General features: G+C 43.9%; 1 long non-coding RNA gene across 1 annotated transcript in view; it reads right to left on the reverse strand.

Moving 5' to 3' along the window:
* Positions 1-25,494, reverse strand: part of LOC138269870 (uncharacterized) — a 73,277-nt gene that overhangs the window by 47,493 nt on the left and 290 nt on the right. Inside the window, exon 2 of the long non-coding RNA XR_011200243.1 lies at positions 1,752-1,841. This is a non-coding gene — a long non-coding RNA (uncharacterized lncRNA). The remainder of the gene's footprint in view (positions 1-1,751; positions 1,842-25,494) is intronic.

Consider the following 25,494-nt stretch of genomic DNA (forward strand, 5'->3'; position numbering starts at 1 on the left):
GGTTCGAAAAAATGGGACTTGGTGGGCACTTCGCAACTGGGAGATGTGTGGAGGGGGGATTCGCTGCGATCCTTTCAAGACCTACAGACTGACTTCCAACTCTCCTGCACACTATTTTTTAAATACCTTCAACTGCGACATGCCCTGAACATGCACTTATCCCGCACTGACTCACTACTCGAATATAATCCACTGTAGGTGAAACTGCCTATAGGCGCTCTGGGGATAAAAAAAGAGGTGTCACATATTTACAAGATGTTAATTAAACATGCCCCGGATCACCTCAAGGGTAGGTGAGTGGGAGGGATGGCTGGGACCTCTGGAGGAGACCGACTGGGTGGATGCACTGATGGCATCCAGACTACTAGCAGTGTCAGCGCGGTCGCGATTGGTGGAAATGTATTTCCTGTATGGGTCGTACCTTTCTCCTGTACGGCTGTATCAAGCAGGCCTCCGCCCATCCATCCAGTGTCCTAGGTGCTTGGAAGACTAAGCAGATTTTTTCCATATGGTCTGGGAGTGGCCCTGTATAGAGGCATACTGGGGCAAGATATTCCATCAGCTGAACTTAGTATTGGGAGGAGAGCAGCAGATGCCCCCAAACCTGGTCTTGTTGGGCGCTATGGATGAACTGGAGGGCTCGAGAGCTGACCAAGCATTTGTGGGTACAGCTTTGCTGGTGGTGAAAAAAGACATTGCAGCCACTTGGAACACTGCCACAGGCCCGTCCTTGCGGAAATAGAAACATGGAGTTGATTGGTGTGCAAACCAAGAAAAATCGGTCTATGAGGCAAAGGGTTGTCCACACAAGCATGCAAAGGTGTGGGGGAAATGGCTGGGTCTTCTCCCTTGACCACTTAATGTTGTACGCCTGGTGTGGTACGTTAGTGATGTTGAGATGCCATACTGACAATCTGCGTTGTCTATGCGGTTGTGTGTATGCAGGTAAGGCCAGCACCTACCTGTGCTTTTCTATTTCTGTTTCTTCTTCTCCTTTCTTTTCTTCATAAAAAAAACAATTAAAATTGTTTATATATATATATATATATATATATATATATATATATATATATATATATATATATATATATATTGTGCACACTATGAAACTTCTTTTAGTAAATGCATAGCTGAGGTCAGTGTTCATGCCCATAGACAGAAGTAGATTTTAGAGGGTCATTGCCCTCAGCTATGATCACACATTAAAGCTGTGCTCTACTGGTGCATTCTTTCCCAAATACTGGTTGTCCTACTAAATACTGATCCCCAAAATATCGCTGTGCAAAAATATCGAGGACAGAATATTGAAAAATAAGTGCATCTGTAGGCAGTATAGATTTACTATTCTTAAGTCCACATCTGTATACCTTGAAGACATATGTACTGTGTTGGTACATACATGTGGAGTGCAGTATAGACTATCTATACTTACCTGTCAATATTTTGCATACAATATCCTGTCCTCAATATTCTGTGGCATCGATATTCTGGTGCACACCATGTGATTCTGTGTGAAGGAATACATTTGTTTTTTAAGGTACATATTAAAGCACTCTCAAGCAACTTCCCACAATCTAACTTTAAACCCTATCAACTAGATGGGATTTAAAGTAGAAGGATGTAAAGTCTGACTTGCAACTTTGTGTATTATATTAACTGTTCAAGCTTTTTGCAATGCAAAATTTAACAAGTTATGTTTTTTTATATATAAGCTGGCCTCAGCTCAGAGCCATCCCTCCCACTCCTCATACCTCTGGTGGTGGATGTTCAGCTTCCGCACTCAATTTTATTTGCTAGAGGATGTCCTATCTGGAACAATCTGCATCAGGAAATCATCACATCTGGACAGACCGAAAGGATAAACCTTAGCTCGTGTAAATTTAGAAAACTTCATCTGCTTTGCAAGTGAATTTAACTTGCCTATAATTTAAAATAACTTTATAGAGAGCTTGGAGCATATACATCAAGATAATTTGGGAAATTAGTGGTAAACCGTGTATTTTAAACATTTCACCACTGCAGCAGTGGTGAAAACTAGATGAACGAGTTACTTACCTTCGGTAACGACTTTTCTGGTGGATACATTAGCTAACTGTGGATTCCTCACCTAATGAATACTCCCATTGCGCCAGCATTCAACGGAAATCTTCTTCCTAGCTTCTGCACGTCGACGAGGACGTCACAGTTGCCCACGCGACGCCGTCTGACGTCATACAGGCAATAAGAGGTCCTCGCCGACGTGCCGACGTCAGTAACAACATTTTTTACGTGCCTGAGAATAATAGGCCTTTGAGATGAAAGAACAATAGTAATATTTAATGACATTTCAAACAAACACATCATTCTGAGAATTAACCGTACCATTTCTTTTTTCAACAAGTAAATAAATAAATATATGAACTATATATATATATATATATATATATATACATATAAACATATATACACAATATATACACCAATCCTCAAAACCAAGAGGAGCACACTCAAGAATTACTTGGTTAGACCAGACAGGCAACGGGGAGGCGGGTGGGACCGTGAGGAATCCACAGGTAGCTAATGTATCCACCAGAAAAGTCGTTACCGAAGGTAAGTAACTCGTTCTTCTGATGGATACAACTACCTGTGGATTCCTCACCTAATGAATAGAGTCCCAAAGCAGTGCCGCACTCAGTGGTGGATGCCTGAATGGCCAAACCAAGAAATCCTGCAGCACTGACCGTGCAAAATGGCCGTCCCTTCTGACTTCAGAGTCCAAGCAGTAATGCTTCGCAAAAGTGTGAAGGGACGACCAAGTTGCGGCCTTGCAGATGTCGACCACAGGAACACCCCTAGCCAAGGCCGAGGAGGCCGACTTAGCTCTGGTGGAATGAGCTCTTATACCATCAGGGGGATCCTTCTTTGCCAAAGAGTAACACATTTTAATGCAAAGAACAACCCACCTGGAGATTGTTCGCTTGTGGACTGCCTTTCCTCTCCTCTCTCCCACGTATCCGATGAAAAGCTGATCCTCCAGCCTGAAATCCTTTGTCCTGTCTATATAAAAGCTTAACGCCCTCTTTGGGTCCAAGCGGTGTAGTCTCTCTTCTTCCTTTGACGGATGAGGCGGAGGATAAAACGTGGACAGAGTAATTGTCTGGGCCAAATGAAAGGGTGAAACAACCTTCGGAAGGAAAGCAGCCTTGGTCCTCAACACCACCTTATCCCCATAAAAAGATGTATAAGGGGGTTTTACCGATAGAGCCTGCAACTCACTCACTCTCCTTGCAGATGTAATAGCAACCAGGAAAACTGTTTTTAGAACCAACAATCTTATGGGGCAAGAATGCATAGGCTCAAAAGGGGACCCCATAAGGAAAGTTAGAACCAAGGACAAATCCAATTGAGGCATAACGAAAGGGTTTGGAGGAAATTTATTCATAAGGCCCTTCAAGAATCTAAGTACTATTGGAGATTTAAATAAAGAAGGCTGGTCTGGAAGACAAAGAAAGGCTGACAAGGCAGACAAGTAACCCTTAACAGTAGCCACTGCACAACCCCTCTGTGCTAAAGACAAAGCAAAAGATAAAACATCCGACAAATGAGCACGCAAGGGATCAATCTGCCTCTCTCCACACCATACCACAAATTTAGACCACCTATTAGCGTAGATAGATTTAGTGGAGTGTTGCCTGGCCGATAAGATAACATCCACTACATCAGGCGGGAGAGAAAAGGAACTCAGGTTGCCCCGTTCAATCTCCAGGCATGAAGGTGCAGGCTCTGGAGGTTGGGGTGTAAAACCTGCCCCTGCGACTGCGAGAGGAGGTCTGCCCTGAGAGGGAGACGGAGCGGAGGGCACAGTGAGAGTTGGAGAAGGTCGGAATACCACACCCTCCTTGGCCAATCCGGAGCAATTAAGATTACTTAGGCCCGGTCTTGGCGTATTTTCCTCAATACTCGAGGAATCAAGGGTATGGGGGGAAACACGTAAAGCAACTGGTCGCACCAGGTCCTCTGAAACGCGTCCCCCAACGCTCCTTGTACCGGATACTGGAGGCTGCAGAATAACGGGCAGTGCGAGTTCTCCCGGGTGCAAACAGATCTATCCGAGGAAACCCCCACATCTGGAAGATTAGAAGGACTTGATCTGGATGGAGACGCCACTCGTGGTCGGCCGAGAAATGGCGACTGAGACTGTCCGCACGTACGTTCAAGACTCCGGCCAGATGATTTGCTACCAAGCAAATCTGATGGTCCTTTGCCCAGGACCATAGCCGAAGAGCTTCCCTGCAGAGAAGGTACGACCCTACCCCTCCCTGCTTGTTTATATACCACATTGCGGTAGTATTGTCCGTCATGACCTGAATCGACTGACCGCGAAGGGATGGGAGGAAGGCCTTGAGAGCCAGACGTACAGCCCGTAACTCCAACAGATTGATATGAAACATCTGTTCCACTGGAGACCAAAGCCCCTTGATCTCCAGGTCCCCCAGATGAGCTCCCCACCCTAAAGTGGAAGCATCCGTTATTACCGTGGTCACCGGTGGAGGTTGCGTGAACGGCCTTCCCCGAGAAAGATTGTCGCCCGCAATCCACCACTTCAAATCCGTGGCAGCATCTCTGGAGATCTTTACAGAACCTTCGAGATCCCCTTTGTGTTGAGACCACTGCCTTCGGACGCACCACTGAAGAGCCCTCATGTGCCAGCGAGCATGTGTGACCAACAGTATGCAGGAGGCAAACAGATCGAGCAGACGTAGGACCTTGAGGACTGGAATGACCGCTCCACTTTGAAACATTGGAACCAACGCCTGAATGTCTTGAATCCGCTGAGGCGGAGGAAAGGCTCGATTCAATGTTGTATCCAGTACTGCCCCTATGAACAGGAGGCGCTGAGTGGGCTCTAGGTGAGATTTGGGCACGTTCACCGAAAAGCCCAGGTCGAACAACTGGGTTGTCGACTGCAGATGATGCAACACGAGCTCCGGGGACTTGGCTTTGATCAACCAGTCATCCAGGTAAGGGAATACTGCTATCCCCTTCCTTCTGAGCTCTGCCGCAACCACCGACATCACCTTCGTGAAGACTCGAGGTGCTGAAGTAAGACCAAACGGGAGGACCGCAAACTGATAGTGCTGCGACCCCACCACAAACCGGAGATACTTCCTGTGCGACTTGAGTATCGGGATATGAAAGTAAGCATCCTGCAAGTCGACAGACACCATCCAATCTCCATTGTTCAACGCCAAAAGCACCTGAGCTAGGGTCAGCATCTTGAACTTTTCCTGTTTGAGGAACCAATTCAAGATCCTCAGGTCCAGAATTGGTCTCAACCGACCATCCTTCTTAGGAATCAGGAAGTACCTCGAGTAACAACCTTGACCCCTTTCCTGCTCTGGAACTAACTCCACCGCGCCCTTTGAAAGGAGGACTTGAACCTCCTGTTCTAACAACAGGAGGTGTTCTTCTGAACAATAAGATGGGCGGGGCGGGATGGGGGGCGGAAACTCCTGAAAGGGAAGGGTGTAGCCTTTTCTCACAATGCTGGTAATCCAGGAGTCTGATGTGATGACCTCCCACTTGTGGAGAAAATACAGTAACCTCCCCCCCTACAGGAGAGGAGTGAGTGGGAATTGGTGGAAGCCTAAGGCTGCTTCCCCTGCTGCACCCCTCCAGAGGAAGAGGAAGAGGCAGAGTGCTGCTGAGAGGCTCCCCTGGTACAGACCCTACCCCTCCCTCTAAAAGATCTATAGGAGAGAGCAGAGGTAGGCTGCTGGAATTTTCCTCGAAAGGAGGAGGAGGAGGAGCCACGACCAAATCCTCGAAACCTCTTAAAAAATCTAGAGGAGGCAGAAGAAGTGGCTTGCAAGCCCAGCGACTTGGCCGTGGCCCTGCTCTCCTTGAACCTCTCTAAGGCCGAATCCGCCTTGGCACCAAAGAGCTTGTCCCCATCAAAAGGAAGGTCCAGTAAGGTCGACTGTACATCCGAGGAAAACCCTGAGTTACGAAGCCAAGCCTGCCTCCTCGTAACTACAGCAGTGCCCATTGCTCTAGCCACAGAGTCAGTTGTATCCAACCCAGATTGGATAACCTGAGTTGCAGCTGCTTGAGCGTCCGATACCAGATTCAATAGCCCCTGAGGGACCTCCGTATGCGTAGATGCAATTTCGTCCATTAGAGCATAAATGTACCTTCCTAAAATACATGTAGCATTGGTGGACTTTAATGCCATGCTACATGATGAGAACACCTTTTTGGATGCCATGTCCATCTTCTTGGAGTCTCTATCGGAGGGCACAGTTGGAAAAGAACCAGGAGCAGACCTTGCCGAGCACGAAGCCTGGACCACCAAGCTTTCAGGTGTTGGATGTCTGGTAAGAAAACCAGGGTCAGCCGGTGCAGCCCGATACCTCCTAGCCACAGACCTATTGACAGCTGAAGAAGACACCGGCTTCTTTCAGACTTCCAAAACAGGTTCCAGCAGCGCCTCATTGAACGGCAAAAGTGGTTCTGCTGATGTAGAGGCCGGGTGCAACACCTCTGTCAACAAATTCTGCTTGGCTTCAGTCACCGGCAAAGGAAGATCCAAGACGTTAGCTGCCTTCCTGATAACAGCATGAAAAGTGGCCGCCTCTTCTGTATACTCCCCAGGAGATGACAAGTCCCACTCAGGGGAAGTTGCTAGGCCACTAGCAGTGTCCAGCCCATGGAGGCCCTCATGAGAGTCCTCAATCTCTCCTTCCTCCAGGTTCTGTCTCTGGTACTCCTGTTCTTCAAGGAGGCGGAGAGCAAGCCTCCTCGAGTGCAGCCTCTCCTCAATCCTCGGCGTCGACATGGCGTCAGCAGATGTCGAAGAACGACGCCGATCCCTGGATCCGTCCGACGCTGGGTCTACAGGCGCCACAGGTACCTTCGGCGCCGAACCAGGAGTCGGAGGCAGAGAAGACTGCTTCGGAGTCGTAGGAGGTCTAGACGGCGCCACTGGTTGAAACATCGAAGCAGCCGGAGCCGAGGATGTCGAAGCCTCAGGAGCCACCGGAGCCGATTCCGACGCCGAGCCCACGTTCCCCAGGGGGAGAAAGGGCATAAAGGGTGCCGGTCGAAGGGGAGCCGGAGCACCCATGTTGAAAGCCAAAGGGCCCGAAGGCCCAACCGGTCCACCACCTGGAGCCATCCGCTGGAAGATGGAGAACATCGCATTTAAAAATGCGGTATTATCAGCTCCAGGGGCCGGGAAAGCCGGGTACTGGTGTGCCTGGTTCGAAGGCGACACCGACCTCGACGTCTGCAACGTCGGAGAAAACATTTGAGGCTGCGGAACCTCAAACACTGAAGGTGGTTGGCCCGATGACCCGGGCGAAGTCGGTGAGGCTGGAGAAGGCAATGGCGTCGACGGATGAGGAGTGACAGTGGGACTGACCTCCCAAGTCTTCCGACGCCGAGTCGATGGTGACCTCGACCGAGACCTCTCTTTACTCGACCGGCGCCGTGATTCTCGACGACGCCGGGAGTCCCGATGACGCCGATGAGACTTCGGTGACGAGGATTTTCGATGGTGTCTCTTCTCCCTCTTTTTCAACTTCGCCAGAAAAAGCTTGGCCTCGCGCTCTTTCAGGGCCTTCGGATTCATATGCTGACAAGAATCACACTTGTCAACATCATGATCGGAACTATGACACCACAAACAGTCAGAATGTGGGTCCGTCACCGACATTTTGCCCCCGCACTCACGACAGGGCTTGAATCCTGACTTTCTCTGCGACATTGTAATCTCAGAGAAAAAAATAGATCCAAAAACACACTGTAACTGTCGAACAGCAACAGTAGCTCCCTCGAAGATAACCGTTTTGAATGGCACGGACAAAATGGAACTGACGTCGGCATGTCGGCGGGGACCTCTTATTGCCTGTATGCCGTCAGATGGCGTCGCGTGGGCAACTGTGACGTCCTCGTCGATGTGCAGAAGCTAGGAAGAAGATTTCCATCGAATGCTGGCGCAATGGGAGTATTCATTAGGTGAGGAATCCACAGGTAGTTGTATCCATCAGAAACTGTGATTATGGTTTCCAAAATATTAGGTCCAAGGGGATGGCTCCTCAGCATGTTGATCCTGATAGGGTTATCTGGGCATTAAACCATTTTTGAAAGACAGATCTTCCTTTATAGCAGCCCTCTGTGACATGCCAGGCTTTATTGGATCATTTCTGATTCACAGTACTGCTGTGAAAAGTGTGTTTGCAGCCCCCTGTAGAAAGCAGATTAACCTGACAACATATCTGACTCCTGCAAACAAAATATAGATCTTTAGAGAAGCAGTTATCTCACCAGGATATAGTTCACAGCAGTCCATTATAGGCTAAAGCAATCAAACGTAAGTTGTATCTGACTTATGATGACTCTGTCTCAGCATAATAGGCTAATAAAAGTACATTGCCATATTGGAATCTGGGGTTTCAAGATTTGACATTGCTTCTAACTGCCTAGTAAGTTTAGGTAGTGACAACCATGTAAGCAATCTGAATAGGAATGATCATAAACTTTGCTGGCTTAAAAACAACATGACTCAGATACATGCACACTTATGCAATCTTTTCACACAGAAAAGTCTGTTTGACATATCATATACAAAAGGTATTCAGGCCTCGAATTTTTTTTTTTATGTTACTAGACCAGCAGGTTGAGTAACTTGAATAATCTACTTGATCTGTAACGTACTTGACCCGTAAACAGGTCTCAAATTGTGTGATCCTAGGCAAATAGTTTACAGTCACCTTTTTCTTCATTCTTACATATGACTGCACTTTCAAATATGCGAGTTCAGCTTTTCTGCAGTACAAAAAAAACTCTTTTGTTTGACTGAGTAGACTAAAGTTTGCTGCATGTATCACAAGAAACTAGCCCACATATAGTGGCACATGACCCATGACTTGCTTTTAGTTTACTAATAGCATTGCCATCAGGGCAGGAGTGTTTCTCGGTTTGTTTAAACACTCACTTTAAAAAAATATATTACTAAACCATGATGTGGTAGCATACTGTCCTCTACACACAGTAAATTTCCCCAAAAAAAGTCCTAAAACCTTTCCACTAACTTGTAGCTTTACTGATAAAACTCTATAGTGTATTAACAATCCGTGAAAATTAGGTTTCAGAAAACATATGCTTTGCATGTTAACACGTATTCTGATTTGTTTTCATCCTATTAAAATGTTTTTTCATCACACAGAAATACAAAACAAGCATTTGCAATGCAACGGGTCTCGCATCTCTCCGAGTTAGAGCTATTAGCAGTTGTAAACTCCCAACCAGACTTTTCTTGTCTTATTAAATGGAGAGAAAAAAAAAGCGCGATTGCGCTGCTACAGTTCACTCGTAGTGAAACCTATCGGCAAAAGTGCAATTATCTACATAACCAGCAAAAGTGCAACTATGTAACAGGGTCGATATCGTGCAAAGCGCACAACTTCTGCCAAGTGAGATTGTGCTGTGAAAAAAAGAGAGAAAGTAGTCCACAAACCGGACGGAAAACAGCGAGCCTTGTATGTTTTCAGTACTTGGTCGCTGCGCTTGAGAAGGCTAAGCACCGTAAAAGGCATGACTTAGGCATGCCTTCCACTAATGAAAGCAAGCAGATTTTAAAAGGCAAGCTCACGAACCAATTAAAGACACTGACGTGACATGGACAGGGCTCCGAGCCCTCTTCTAACTACTACAGAGTCTCACAAGCGATACGCATGCCCAAGCGCATGCTAGCACAGGCACGACCCTAAAAATGGCCTTTCACAACTACTGATATATATTTTGAAATGTTTGTACAGTTGACTTAGTCACTTACATGTTGTGTGTTAGGAAAAACCTGACACCCTGTAGCCTTTTATTTCACACGCTAGACAGCAGGTCAGACTTTTCGCCTTAAAAAATACTGGAACTCTGCAGTCAGAAGTAAAATGAATTGTAAAATAAACTGACTTTTGACCTCTGTCTGTGAACACAGAGCAGATGTGACATACAAGAACAAGATTTAGAGGCATCTTTTATTGCCCCTCCGCGTTGTGACTGAACAGAACACCTGTTGTTTGTTAACTAGTCAGAAGGGGCGAGTAAGTCCGAAAAATAGCTTGACCTGATCAAATATGACTCCATAGCAAGTGGTCAAGTAGATTTTTTGAGCCCTGGTGTTGGAACTGGTCGTTTCTGCGGGGCCATCTCCAATTTTTTTTGCTTCTCCCTCCTGTTTTTGTTTACTTGTAGGATGCTGTGCACTTTATCACTGCTGATCAGTGCTAAACTGCTTTTGCTTTCTCCTTTGAATATGGTGAAATTAGCTCACAACCAGTTGGCACATTTAATATATTTGCAAGTCCCTAGTAAAGTGGTACTACACGTACCCAGATTCTATAAATTAAATGCTGCTAGTGGGCCTGCAGTACTGATTGTGCCATCCACTTAAGGATTTTTCCAAACACGTCTCAGGACTGCCATTGTAATCTGTATGTGCAGTTTAAACTACCATTTTGATCTGGCAGACTGGGCCACCTCTGACTTGGTGGGGAGGGCTGCCACTTACCACACTTGCACATCACAAAGGCTCTGCCTGGGCACACTCACAAAGGGTTTCACACTATTCTTTTTTTACCCCATATAAGATAGGGCTAGGGCAGAAAGGCAGTCAATTCCAAACACCTCTAGGGGTGGAAACATGCAGCTCTTTCTCCTACTTGAACGCTGGCACCAAGTATAAATAGTGGTCCCTCAGACTTAACTCTTCAGTAGACCTCTGGACTTGTGGAAGTCTCAGAAGGACTTCTGTGCTGCTCTGCAAGAAGGCCTGTCACTCCGAAGCCCTGCTGCCTGAGAAAAAGGATTAGACCTGCGTTTTGAACCCAGGACCATCAGAGTGACTCAAAGGGCTAGTTGGCTGGCCTTGTGATCACAGCCTCAGGGACAGAAAAGGATCCAACCATCTTAAAACCAGCACCTAGACTCTCCATGTTGTGAGTCTGGCCTCCCAAGAGGTGCCATTCCGGTCCTGGATAATTGCCCTGCCAGCCCTGGTGTGGTCCTTTAAGAAGAACCAACACAGTGTGATGTGTCGCCTTGCAGCCGCATCAACACCACTGCAGCGCAACACATCCTCAGCGCTGGACTCCAAATCACAGACCACAGTCTCCACGGAACCGCCACTGCACAACTCACCCTCCGTTCAGGCCTTCTAATTGCAAGCGCCTAATCGACAGCATCCTTGACAACCATGCAGGACTTTGCATTGCAGCTCTTTCAGAACAGCTGCTGTTGGACACATCCTACGGCGAGGATCTTACATTGCTCCAAAAATCAGGATTTAAGGTGCTTTGTTCAGCGGGTCTAACTGGCTCCCTGTATCTGGACCGCACTTCATCCCAGTTGACCTGAACTTGTGGCTTTGTCCAGGTCCAGCAAGACCAGATAAACACAGTTGCGCTTTGTGCTTCTAGGCACTGTTTTTACCTAAATCTTTAAAATTGTATAACACTGGTGCTACTTATTAGAACTTCATTGTTTTGGTATCAAGTAATTTAAAAAATTTGACTACACTTTTGTACATTGGTGTGGGATTTTCCATGTGCTGCATTTTCACTTTTTCCTGTTTGAAGTACTGCATAAAGACTTTACACTTTGCCTGTACATAAAGCTGGCTACATTGTGCCAAGTTAACTTGGGGTTTACTGCTTGAGTAGAGTCGCACCCCCCTCAACCAGCATCCCAATTTCCAACAAAAGTCGGGAAGGGAGTTCAGCCAATCCCCACTAAATTCTTGACCTTTCAGTTGGGACAATGAACTAGTGTTGTTACCATCTTTCATTTCAGCTTCTCACACACAACACTGTGGCATCCCACAGGGTGTCCATCATATCCTCTTTTTAATTGAACATCTACCTGACCACCCTTACCAAACCTGATTACATCATTCAACACTACCAGTTACAATTATGCAGATGACACCCAATTTTTTAATTACAGATAGTCTGGAAGACCTCTACAATTTCAATCTTGACTGCCTTTGGGCCATAAACACATGGATGATGAATAACCACCTAAAGCTAAATATCACAAGCGTATGACCTGAGGAAAATGACCAAAATACCAGAATACCGCCAACACGAGGCCCCTTCAACAGGATTAAGAGAAGTTAGAAACCTTGGGGTAACCATTAATTCAGACTTATACCAGCCAGTATTTGAAGCATCCAGGAACATATAAATTTCAGAAGACAACTGAAAATATGGCTATTTCCAAGACAACCAAAGCACCACACACCCTGGCAACAGGACCTGGAAAAACAGTTGCACACTCAAGCTCAGTCTTTAGCTTACAGTCCACAGACTGAAAACAAACCAACCAGGTAACAACTTTTGATAAGCTGGTAAGTTAAGAAAGGTTGACTTATGCTTTGCTGGGGTGTTCTGTAGTGTTATAAGTTCATACATAACATTTCTGGCCAATACTAATACTAATACCACAACACTCAGCTGTCAGCAGCCAACTGTAACTTTCACCTCGTACATTCACATAAGACATATCTGATGGACTGTCCATCACCAGTACTGTGCAGCCAAAACACCAGCCATGACCAAATGAACAGACACTGAATAACTGAAGAACTTTGTCCACACGGTCTACCAGAGGACTTCAATCTAGTCTATGACTGCAGGTCCCAAAATATCTATATAGACTAGAGCTGCTACTTTACGTCTTGCAATGACTTTCAAATACGAGAAGATAGTAACATTGCGCATCTCAGCAGATCTCTCCACTTCTTTCTCCCTCCAGCAATGCAACCTCTGCCCCAAACCTTTACCCACATTTTCTGATTGGATAACGCAGTGCAGTAACCAGTGAAGCAGACTATATCATAAGAAACATCACAAAGGCACCTGCAGAGCTACAGGCATACTGAAACCATAAACTGTGTATCTGTGGTCCCAATAGCCACAGATACACCACACTGCTAAGAGATGCCTCTGTAACAAGATAAATGCACATCAGTGGTCATCACACATGACATGGAAACACATCCCACCTAGGATAACAAAGCCAATAAGCTTCGAACCACACACCACCCTATATGATGTAGCTTGCTGCCCATGCAGGAAAGCACTTAGTGCTAAACATAGGGGTAATAAGTGCTATACAAATGTGCAATACAACACAGTAACATATTTATGATTTGTGTATCAGCAAGATTTGGTTTGATCTTATTAAAGTCTTTTTTGCATCAGACTTCCGAATTCTAAAAACAAAATGTGCTTCATTTGTGCTTTTGTATATACTGGTATATGTTGAAATATTTGTAGAGTTCAGTTTCATTTTCTTGTGCATTAGAAGCTAATTAACATTCTACTGTATTTCTTTTCGCAGTCCCTCTATGCGAGGCCACTGGAATTATGTGGTTTTGCGTCTGTGGCATTTTCAGCATAATCCATTATCTGCTGCATAAGCAACAGATTTGAACAAAACAAATTTTGTTTACAGTGCAAAAAGATCAAAAGTTACTGAAAACGCTGCAACACATGCTGCATCACACTGAAAGGTCCTTCACAAAGGTTGAAGGTTTAAAGGTTGACAGTTCACCTTTTAGTTATTTATAGCTGTATTTGGATGTAGAACTGGTACTAATGAAGCGAATCCTTTGCTGTGACAGTGCTAATGTGTAAACATGATAAAATATTTAAGTGATGCTATCACGTAGTGCACCACATTAAGCTGCATAATTTGTTTTTTCTTGCCACATCATTTAGTCAACATTTCCGCAAAATGTGGGGCCCCCGTAGCATAACTCCAGTGGGCCTGCCTGTACCCCTGTGAGATTTTCACATAGTTCAATTTACAAAATCCTCTCACTTTTGCAGTCAAGAAATAAAACTAAGCAACATCTTCATGCATTTTGTAAGAAGGCATATCCTAACTTTTAACTTGCCTTAGAACATGCAGCAAATCTAACAAGAAAAAAATCAAAAAGTAAAGGCATTTTTATTGCTCATTCACTTTCAGAACTTACACACTTTTAAATACTGTGCCAGCTGCCAATGTAATTTGGGGGGAGGGGGGTGGTAGAGTAGGAAGCGGCGATAAATATGGGCTGACTCGTCCCACAAATGCCTCCCTGTGGCTACAACCCCGCCTGTGTCTGTAACCAGAGAGCCACAGAATTGAAATCTGGTTGGTGCAGTTGAGAGTAGTCACTTGGTTATGTTTAGTGCTATGAGGTCCCGGTCTGTGAGAGAAAGTACTGTGAATATATAAGGCATTATTTTAAACGTGCACTACACACAGTATATAGGCTGCTACAAAATGCACAAAAAGCTTTAAGATAAAAAAAAGTGTTTCCATAATATAGATATGTATAAATTATTTAAATAAAATAACTATCTTTTAAATGCACATACTTCTCAGCTAAGCTGGTAACTCCCTTGCAGTACCACTCAAAAAGAATACATTTGTGTCATCAAGAAGCTTCAAGTGATTCCATCAATTAAAGCTAATGCCAGTTTCTAAGCACCCTTTACATTTCAAGCAAGCAGGCAGCCTAGAAAAAGGCTTGTTTAGTTATGTGTGCCTCCCTCAGTTTCGCAGCACAGGAGGCTCTCTGTCTCATACTTCAGCTGAAGCATTTCAACTCTCTGAATTAATCATCATAGGAAGACTATCTTTACATAGTGGGGGCACTATTTGTCTATGAAGTAAGTTGCAGACAAAGTCTGATGTAGGACACAGAATAATTTAATGGGTTTCAAGCATGAAACATCGACATGCAGCGACCGTCCAGCTCAGATTGTAGGCTGCAACTGACTCAAAGCTGGAATCTTTGCCAGTTGCTACTACTGCAGGGGAGACATGTAACAATAAACAATCCAACATCGCCTCAAGAGTAATCTTGAGATGAATTACAATACTCAATTTTGTGTGAGAATTACCTGCAACTCCTAAAGATTCTGTATGTAACACGAACATTAATACATCACAAAATCTCCCAATTTTGGAGAGCTATTTACTTCTCTCAACCTTGTGCATCTTGCTGTGCCCTGATTTAGAAAATTCCTGTACTCTTCTTCAGTAACTAAACTACTACTTTGCTACCCTGCTGTAGTAGCCATAGAAGGCTGTATTCATTGTGCCCAATCTAAATCAAAACCAATGTTTTTCTTTGTGTTTATTATGCAACCTTGTTTTGTGACAATTTTACTAAACTTCTCTTGTTCCACCAGCCTTTACCTTCCAGCAATATTGCACCTTTGCCAATCTTGCAGACCTTGGTTGATAAAGAAAACATTGACTCGTCCTTTTTTTTACCTTAAAAGGTCTTTTAAGTCTAGCATCCACAGTGATTATTGTGTGATCTTCTTGAAATGCACTTAGAGCTGGTGCTTCCACAATTAAGTTTTTCGCCTAAACAAAGGCATTTTGCATTTGCTTGGACAAAATTATGTTCTGCCCCTTCCTCAACAAGGAGGCATGGGCTCCATTCCCATCACATACCTTGGCACAAAAGGGCATAATACTTGGCACGACCTAATAAGGAGCTTAAGGCATCCCAGTCATTGGGTGAAAAGCCTCCTTGATGACCAAAATGTCAGCATTCAAGATGCGCAAGTCTGCGCATAACCTGATCTTACCTGTTATTTTCTTTGTAACCACAACTAGTGTGACCCTTTGAGAAGACTCAACAGACTCTATAATTCCATGTATACATAAATTCATAAGCGTTAGCTTACATTCCTCCCTGACACTCAGTGGAACCTGTCACACTTTTGAACAAAATGTTGGGCATTAGGTTTGAGTCTGATATGAGGAACAAAACCTTTAACTGTCCCAACTTGTTCAAAAAATAAGTCCCTGAACTTGGATAAGTTTGTTTCAATTGTTTTTTTCCAGTCTACAAACTAGATCAACCACATGAGTGCTTGATCCAGGCATGATGTACAGTCCCATTTTCAAAAGGTCTTGCCCCAGATGATGTCCCTGCCTTTAATGGCTACATATAACTTTGTGACAATCTCTCTACCTAAGCAGTTCATCTTACTCCTAAATTAACCAAGTAAGTCTACATATTTTCCGCTGAATGCCTTTGGACTTATGTCTGGTGGTGAAAGTGGTTTGTGTTTACCCCATTTGTCATAGAATATTGCATCTCTAAGAAATGTGATAGGCGAACCAGAGAGCGGCATGATGTAATAAAAGATCATCAATGTAAGCTTCACAAATGGGACCTTTCACATTTGTACAAACAGCATTACATTCAAAGGTGAGTACCACATTATTTAACAAATCCGTGCAAGGTTTAAAATCAATAGCAACATTATTCATGTGAACAGGAGTATTACTACTTCTGCACATCACCTGGAAAAGACCTACGTTTTCACAAGATAAACAAGGTTTGCCCACTGCTGGACGTCCAGCAAAGTTGCTCAAGTGGCTTTTAGAGCCACAGCTATAGCAAGCTGTTGCATTTCTTTTGTTGTTTACTTTATGTACTTTTCCTTTGGTGTGAACCATAAACACGGAATCAGTTTCTTAGTCCGAAGTTATTACTGTTATCACATTAACTGACACCTCAGCATTTGGTACCTTTGATGAAATTAAAGATCTCTCAATGCTTTTGGCTAGATCTAATATCTCACTGAGGCTGGGGTTTCAATAACTTAGTAAATGTTCTTCGCTCTTCTTAGAAGCGCAATTAAAAACTAATAGGTCATGAATGTACGTATCCAAACTTGGGCCAAACTTGCATGTAGCAGCTAAAATGCAGAAGGTGGACACATATTCTTCAACACCTTCCTCTGCAAGTTGGTTGCGTCTAAAAAAATTATGCCTTTCCAACATATTGCTGGGTTCATCTTGAAATTCTTTACACAGTCTTTCAATTGCTTCCACGTATATGTTCTATTGATCATCACCAGACTGACCACGAGGAGCTGAAATGGGTGGTAAATTACTGAACATTTGTTGTGCAGTTTGTCCTAAGCTGCCAAATGTTAGAGCAAATTTGTGTTGTGGGCTGTAATTCTTTGCATCAATAGCTACTAAATGATTCCCAAATAAGCATAACCATTGGGACCATTTAATGATTGGTTTGCCCGGTTGTGCTAAGAAAGCAAGAGGTTGGGCAGTGTGAGGAACTGTGGCTATAATAAGTGATGCAAACAAAAAACAACATAAGAGTTAATTTCACCAGACAAGTGTAACAAACCTTCAATTAAGAACAAATTACCACACACCTTAATATCAGCAAAGAAGTAGTCTGAGGGGAATCTGCTTTGCGATGTCACAGAGAATACAAATGGTAATGTAATGTTCAGTTGCATGGAACAGTGCGACAAAGAGTCTCTTATTGGTAAAGGCTTCTCCTAGAAACCGTCAAATCTAAGCTGGCCGCAGCATTTGAAGTACACGCACAGCGTTGGATTGTGAAAGCAGTGCGTGGCGGCATACGCAATGTAGACCCAGCAGTGAAGAAGTCCTGCAATGCAATATATTTGTCTCCTGGCAATAGAGTCGCATGAAGTGTAGAAGTGTCTCCTGGCAAAAGCGTTGGATGATTGTGTGCCGATGCCGTGTGACGTAAAGTCGAGAGGGCACCATCCTAACTCCAAGCACCTTGCCTGAAAAGGTGTGGAAATCCTTAGGGACTAATCAGGGGTGTCGCAGAAACAAGCGAGGACACAGTGAGAGCTTGCACAGGAGGAGATAGCCAACAACAGCACCCTATGAGGCAAGCCTGGTGCCCCTTAGCCCTGGGCTGTTCCCACCTCTTTTGTGGATCCCTAATGAAACTGTCCTTCATTTTTGGCCCCGATGTGCCCTACCTTCCTGAATCCCACACCAAGACCATCAACTCCTTCTGCTGCACTAGACATGAGCGTCCTTCCATCTGTACCTACCTGTTGCCCAGAACGTGATGCAGGCCGCTCTACTTATACCTTCCTTAATGTACAAGCATGGCCTTGCTGCTGTTTCCCTCCTGTGCATCTCAAATCTGTTGAAACTGAGCAGTCTTCCGTACTGAAGGAGACTGAATTCACTGTCATTTGGACTTGAGTGTCCCACTCACAAAATGATGGTCCTGTACTTAAGCAAATGAAAATTAATTAGGTCCGCTGACATGAAACTAAAGAAAGGCCTCTCTCCCTACCATCAGACTGGATCCCAGGGCCTCTAAAAAGCAACCATCTTGGAATCATACTAGTCTAATCTCCTCTTGATTTGTATACCCTCTACCCCCCTAAATATGCAGCTTTTCCTATTACATCTCATGGTCTTGCCATTTCTTATTTGCTTTTGGGCTTGAATTACATCTGTCCTCAAAATGGTTTGGAGTCCAAACATCACCCAATGAAAACGTTATTATTGTGCCTACCTCAGAACTAGACCTAATCACTGCGCTTTTCTGGATTCTATTCCGTAGCACCTTCTTTAAAGTGGTCTGGAGCCCAGTCATCAGACAGAGAATATTTCTCACTCTTTCCTCTAATTCTGCCTGCTTCATATCTGAATTATGTGCCTCTGCTTCCTAGCACTTCTCCACATTACCACTGCTTACATCATTCTCTCCACTCCTCCACCCCTTTCCATTCCACATCCACACCAACATACAACAATGTCCACCAAGTGGGTGAACATTGGAGCCAACAGCTACAAGATAATTTACCCTCCCGTCCTTTCCAAAGCCTCTGTTAAAAAGCTAAAAAAAACTCATCCTTGAACATTTTCCCGACACCCTGTTTATTGATCAGTATCAGAGCGGCCGTTACAGAAGATTAAAGACAGAGCTCATTTTCCTCACCCATAACATCTCATCCTGGATCTCCATCTTCCACAACTCACTTAAATGTTTCATCCTCCACCACAATCCCACACGGTTTCCAACTTAAGGTCTACCCCTCCATTCCCCTTTCCCCATCCTCCGGGGTTCTGGACAACCATCCCCCAAAGATATACTCTATTCCCTTATAGCTCACCCACTCCACCTCTTTCCCCTGGCATACTCTCCTCTCAATATCTCAAGTGGGGACTCAACACTCAATCCCTACCGTCGACCAGTGTTCCCACCTCTCCCTACATGGACCTTAAAGAAGCCCACCCCCCAAGTGGGTTAAATACCCCCTTACCTAGTCCCTATCATCTACTAACTGACTTTCCAGCTCATACATTACCCTCTCCTCCAGTGATTCTTTACCTTGACCCACCCCTCTTATTTTCCACGGCTCCTTCTACTCTTTCACTGAATCTTTCCATCCAACTCACTCCAATCCCACCCCTATTCTCACCTGCTCATCCACCTTCCACTGTTCCATCTCCTCTTACCTTGAATCTTTCCACTCCCCACACATCACCCTCACACCTTTCCACTCCTGCTCAGCCACCTGAACCTATCCTCCCTCAAGCCAAGCTCTTCTCTACCCCCCTCCTCTTCAATCCAGAGGTTATTTCCATGTTCCCCATTTATCCCTCTGGTCAGATTCTCGCTTTGTCCACCTCTCCTGGCCCCCTTACAATCATGCAAGCAAGCTCAAGTTCTGTCTTCCCACTCCCTTCTTATCACTTCTAACTACTCATCACTCTTGCCCCCCACTTTTCCTCCTATCTCACACCTCCAGCCTACGCGCATCCGTCCCACATCTGTTTCCTCCCTTCCTCACCCCAACCACTTCATAATATATTTTCTTCTCCCAACGAATGCACACAACCTTACAACCAAGCTCAAATTCCATTATCCCACTACCATCTCTTCACTTTGAACTACACAGCCATCCCACCTTCCCTATCCCTGGGTCTCATCCCTCCTACTGACAGGCCTCCGTCCCATTACTGCTTCCACCCTTCATCACCCCAATCAATTCATAATTCGTTTACCTCTCCTGAGTGCCCTAAGCTTCTCGCTTGCACCCCAACAACTCCTGCACACATTTCCAATAAACACCACTCAAACCTACACACTTCACTCAACAATTTAACACCCCCCTCTCATCACCCCTCCCCCCCCACACCCTATTTCCCAAGAAATTCTCTCCTCTGAACCTGCTGCTCTCCCCGATCACCATTACATTCCTCACACTGCCCTTAACACTCTTAATAACAAACCTGGCCTCCTCATCTGTTCAATCTCTCAGCTTGAAGCCCCCCTTTCCCTCTTAAATTCCAAAATGTACACTGAACCTAACTCCTTACTCCCCTCAGCTAAATTACAATACCCCAATCACTCCATCCCAAGGAGTATTCTTCTCCCACGCCCTCAAACAGCCATGCACAATCTCACCCAAAATGATATAAATAATCTACTTGCTAGTTATAATACCTCCATGTCTTCAACCACCTCCTCACCTGACAGCACTAAACAACGCACTATACCCATCAGCTCTCTGGTCAGAACCAAACACTGGCTACCCACACCTCATACTCAGCCCTACAGGAACAGCATTCTCTTCACTACCAAACACTCTGACACCCCACCCACCCACCACATCAAAACTGTCACCTCAGAGCTGCTTTGTAAGCTCTACTACTCCAGATCTGCAGTTAAATACACATTGGAAATCTCTGACACCATCACTCAATATAACCTCGACCTACTAATCCTTACTGAGACCTAGTTTAATGTCACATCTCACACTTTCCACGATCACCTTCTTCCCCATAATTATTCCACTATCAGGAATGACAGAATAAGCAGAGCCGGGAAAGGCGTTGCTGTCATCTTTAGAAACTCACTTCTTTGCAAGGAGCGACAGAGTAGTTCTTTCTCCACATCTGAATGCCTAACTCTAGAATTGATTGTGAAGCACATCTCCCCTTTCAAGATTACGGCCATTTACCACCAATCAGGTGACAGCTCCTCCTTCATTTTGGAATTAATTTACTTTATTTGTGATCAATCTTCGCAAAGTGATAATCTGATTTTTCTAGGAGACTTTAATATTCACTGGGACACCCAAGAAGACTTTGCTGCTAACCAGCTTGCAACATTTCTCTACGGAAATAATCTGCTGCAACACAACGCTAAACCTACACATTCCAACGGCTCTACGCTTGCCCTTATTATTTCCAGAGCTGGCTTGATTAAAACAAATGTCCCTGTTCCGGTTGACTGGTCCGACCACTTCCTCATCCCTTTCTCACTTTACTTCTTGCATGCTGTAACCCTGGGCCAACCAAAAAGGGCACCTACCTGGTTTCGCAACGCAAAGAACAGCGACCTAAAAACTCTCTGCAGCAGCACTAAGAAAGTACTACCAGACATCAACTCCAATTCCATTGCCAATGATGTGATAAATCACTGCTACTCCAATATATCTATCTTGATTGACAATCTAGCTCCAATGCAAAGCAAGAAAAAAAGGCCTACAACCTCTGCACCTTGGTTCAACAAGTCCCTCTACAATGAAAGAAAATATCTTAGAATCCTAGAAAATAAATGGAGGCAGTCACCTTGTATCATCAACCTCTCACACCTTCGTTAAGCAAAACTGTCTTACCACAAACATATCTACAACGAAAAACCAAACTACTTTAGATCACTGCTCGATTCTGCCAAGAAAAGACCTAAAAAAACACTCTTTGACTTAATCAAATCAACTAATATCCCTGTGGCACCTTCGACCAATAAATTGGAAGACCCTCTAAAGAAAGCAGAAGATTTTGCACTATTCTACAATAAAGAGGTTAAATCGCTAATTCATGACTCACATATTACCCCATTTGAGGTACGCAAATCCAAAGGCTCCTGGTGCTGTTTTGACCTTATCACTGAAGACTCCCTCCTTAAACACATCTTGAGCACCAAACCTTCTAACCACTCTCCAGACCATATCCGAAGCAACATTGCATAAGATTTCTATACCCTCAAATTTCCCTACTAGACAAAACTGATTAACTCTTTCTCAGCCAAGGATCCTTTCCTGATACCCTTAAATGTGGTCAGGTGACCCCACTACTTGAGAAACCCTCCACTTATGTGTCTGACCTTAACAATTTCTGACATACCACCAACCTCCCTCTTCTCTCTAAAATCACTTGAAGATTTGTAACAGAGCAACTCATGCAACACATCAAGGACAATAAGCTTCTCGAATTTCAATCTGGCTTCAGTCAAGGCTGCAGTACCAAAACAGCGCTGCTACAGATTATCAACAATGCCCTTTGAGTCCTAGACTTTGGCAGTTCCTGTCTCCTGATCCTGCTTGCTCTCTCTGCAGCCTTTGATACTGTCACCCATCACATACTTATCAACACACTAAAACAAAGAATGGGTAAGGCATGGTACTTAAATGGTTTAAATCTTATCTCACTGGGAGATCTCAGATGATTAGAGCTGAAAACTTGAGAAGTCACTCAACTTCTAGAGCTGTTGACCAAGGTGTCCCTCAGGGCTCTATCCCAGCTCCTGCCCTTTTCAATATTTAAATTTACCCACTAGGTGCCCTTTTAAAATAAGCTGGGATCTTTTCTCACCTCTACACTGACGACACCCACATCTACCTCAAGGTCTCTGCACACCACATCTCACTACCACTCAACTCCATCCAAGAATGAATGACGTCTCATCACCTTAGGCTGAATCCCACTAAAATAGAATTCCTTCTCATCTATACCTCAAACTCCTCACCTCCTATTTAAACATGGATGGATAATTTAAACATTCTCAACAGCAAACCCACCATTGCTGACAATGCCAAATCCTTTGGTGTCATTCTGGACAAAAGACTCAACCTCCAATCCCAAATCAACACCAAAGCCAAGTTTGCACGATTTCAATTGCTGCTTCTCTGGTGGATCTGATGTTTTATTCCTGAGCAAGACCTGAAAACTCTTGTCCAAGCCTTGGTGCTCTCCAGACTTGATTATTGTAACTCTCTTCTTGCTAGCCTCCCCAAGATTCACCTATCTCCTCTAAAGTCCATCCTCCACTCGACTGCGCGTTTCGTCTACTGGGCCAAAAGAAATTACCATCTCTCACTTATGTTGATAAATCTTTGCTGGCTTTTTCATTGAAGCCATGGCCATATATAAGACTGCTTGTATCACACACAGTCATTCACACCTCCACCCTTGTTACCTAGCAAACAAACTAAAGTTATTTGGTGGCTCTAGACCTTCACGAAATGCTGAAAATCTGCTACTTGAACCTCCTACTTTTAAAAGGAAATTACTCATGACACAATCGTTCTCAGATAATGCTACTAGAATATGGAACACAATGCCTATAAACCTTCACACCACCACATCTTTCAGAACCTTCAAAACGGACCTCAATACCTGTCTCTTCCAAAGTTATTTTTCACAATAACACCACTCATAAAGAACCATACTAGACCTCCATACCACCCCCACTTTTATTGGAATATCCCTATCCTGGATTTGATTCTGTAAATTTGAACTGTCCTTGCGTATTGGCTTGTATGGCTTTTGCAATTTCTATAAATATAGTTTGTGTAGTTATTAAGTACTATGTAAATAAGTAACTTGTCAAGAGTAACCACAGTAATGCGCTCCGACACTCTTGGGTAAGGTACGCGCTACATAAAATTGCATAAATAAATAAATGGGATGAGAGAGCGTAGTTTATATAATCTATATTAACATGAAATGTTTATGAATTAATGTGTGATGCTGCCGCATAGAAACCATAATAATGGTAATTTTGCTTAGACGTACTCTTGAATAGTGACCACGATGAGTGGCCATCAATGTATACTTGAACTAATAATGATAATCAAAATGTTTTAATTACGTTTAAATAAGTCTATACTAACATTTGCGTTATTAAATCTGTATTGAAAACCTCATAGGCCTTAAGTTAGCATGAGCGGAAGCTTAGCTGCCTGGCTCTCATATTAAATACATTTTTCTATTTTCCAGTGTGCTGACTCACAAGGGGCCATGACCCTGTTTATTCTTTTTCTTCGACTTGGAAGATGAATGTAACCATGTTAGATCCGTTCTCACCATCTCCCCTCGTCCACAGACTAAATGTTAAAAGTGAAATGAAACAATGTAGATTAATGTAATGTACAAGGTCATTCAAACCAGTGAAGACAATGGAACTCCTGACCAAAAGATATGTAAGGAATTACAGAAGGATGAAAACACACCAGACGTGCCACCTCAGAAGACGTCAATTGCGAAGTCCAAACAAAACTTGTAAAATAATATGGGGTGAAGAGTTAGATTACCTAATGTGTTATATGATAGGTAAAAGATAGTGGGGTATAGCAAATGTCCAATAGAATTTTGGGGGAATGTACATCGAAAAAGGGATAAAAACCCGTGTCACGAGGAGTCATTTAGATTTAGGTAGGGAATGCTATTGATTTTATCCAGAAACTCTGTCACTCTGTTTGGTGACTTAGTGGGTTACTTAAAACCATCCTTGCCCTTAGATTGCTCATTCTACACTTTACCTCCTTATGAGGAAAGTGCCTTTTTGCCCCAGAGCCGAATTCTGACTGATGGCGATTTGACTGATGTCCTGAAGACGAAGACTGAACCTGTGCGCTGACCCAATCCTTGGAGGGTAATTATGACAATGCAATCGTAATTTGTCTGTTTGCTTTTCCTTTCTAGGTAACAACTGCTTGCTTTTGACAGAGACCTTAGCTAGATGTTTTCCAAATTGGTGTTCTAAATTGTTTTGCATGAAGCCCAACATGCAAATGCTAATCAATGGTTAGAACAGGGGTTCATCAAACTGACGCAAATAGACAAACGACTGAGATTATGTTTTGTTGTACTGATGCGTTATTGACACTCTGCTAAATTGATCTATGTTCACGCCGTGTTATGTTCTGATGTTTGTGATTCTCGCTTTAATGAAAGCTTATCAAAGTTGCCATATCGTGACTATACTATTATGTTTCTTGGTGTTGAGATTAACGCATTTGCTATTAGATTGTATTTAATAGGGAATACTACTCATAAAATTCTACTAAACAAGGTGTTCATGGCTGAAAGGTCATGGCAGTGTCTTTGAACTGATTAATGATTTTGACTAAAGTGAAATGCATTGTGATAAATATTGATGCCATTATTGATGTATTGATTGATATACTGACTAGCTATCTCGTACTAAGGTGTCTCTCAACTGGGTCAAAAGATTCATTGGCCTAAAACGAGTCCTGATGTGTAATAAAATATCATAAAGGGACGCGTTATCAGGGAGAATCAAAAATGTTGACAAGGCTAGGTGGCGTTTGGGTTGGGGGGGCGGGGGGAAGAGAAATCCTCTTGTTGCCAAATATGTAGTAAGTCGCAGACAAGTTCGATGTAGTACATAGAATAATTTAACGGGTTTCAGGCATAAAAAAGGCCACGATGGGTGGCCAATGTCCGGTTCAAATTCCAGACTGCAAATGATTCAAAACTGGAATCTTGGCCAGTGGTTCGTACAGCAGGTGCGGGGATACGTTTAATAATAAACAATCCGAACATGTCCCGAGAAGAATCTCGTGATGAAAAAAGTCACATTATTACAGTCTAAAA

This window comes from Pleurodeles waltl, chromosome 2_1 (assembly GCF_031143425.1).
Source record: "Pleurodeles waltl isolate 20211129_DDA chromosome 2_1, aPleWal1.hap1.20221129, whole genome shotgun sequence".
NCBI classification, from domain to species: domain Eukaryota; kingdom Metazoa; phylum Chordata; class Amphibia; order Caudata; family Salamandridae; genus Pleurodeles; species Pleurodeles waltl.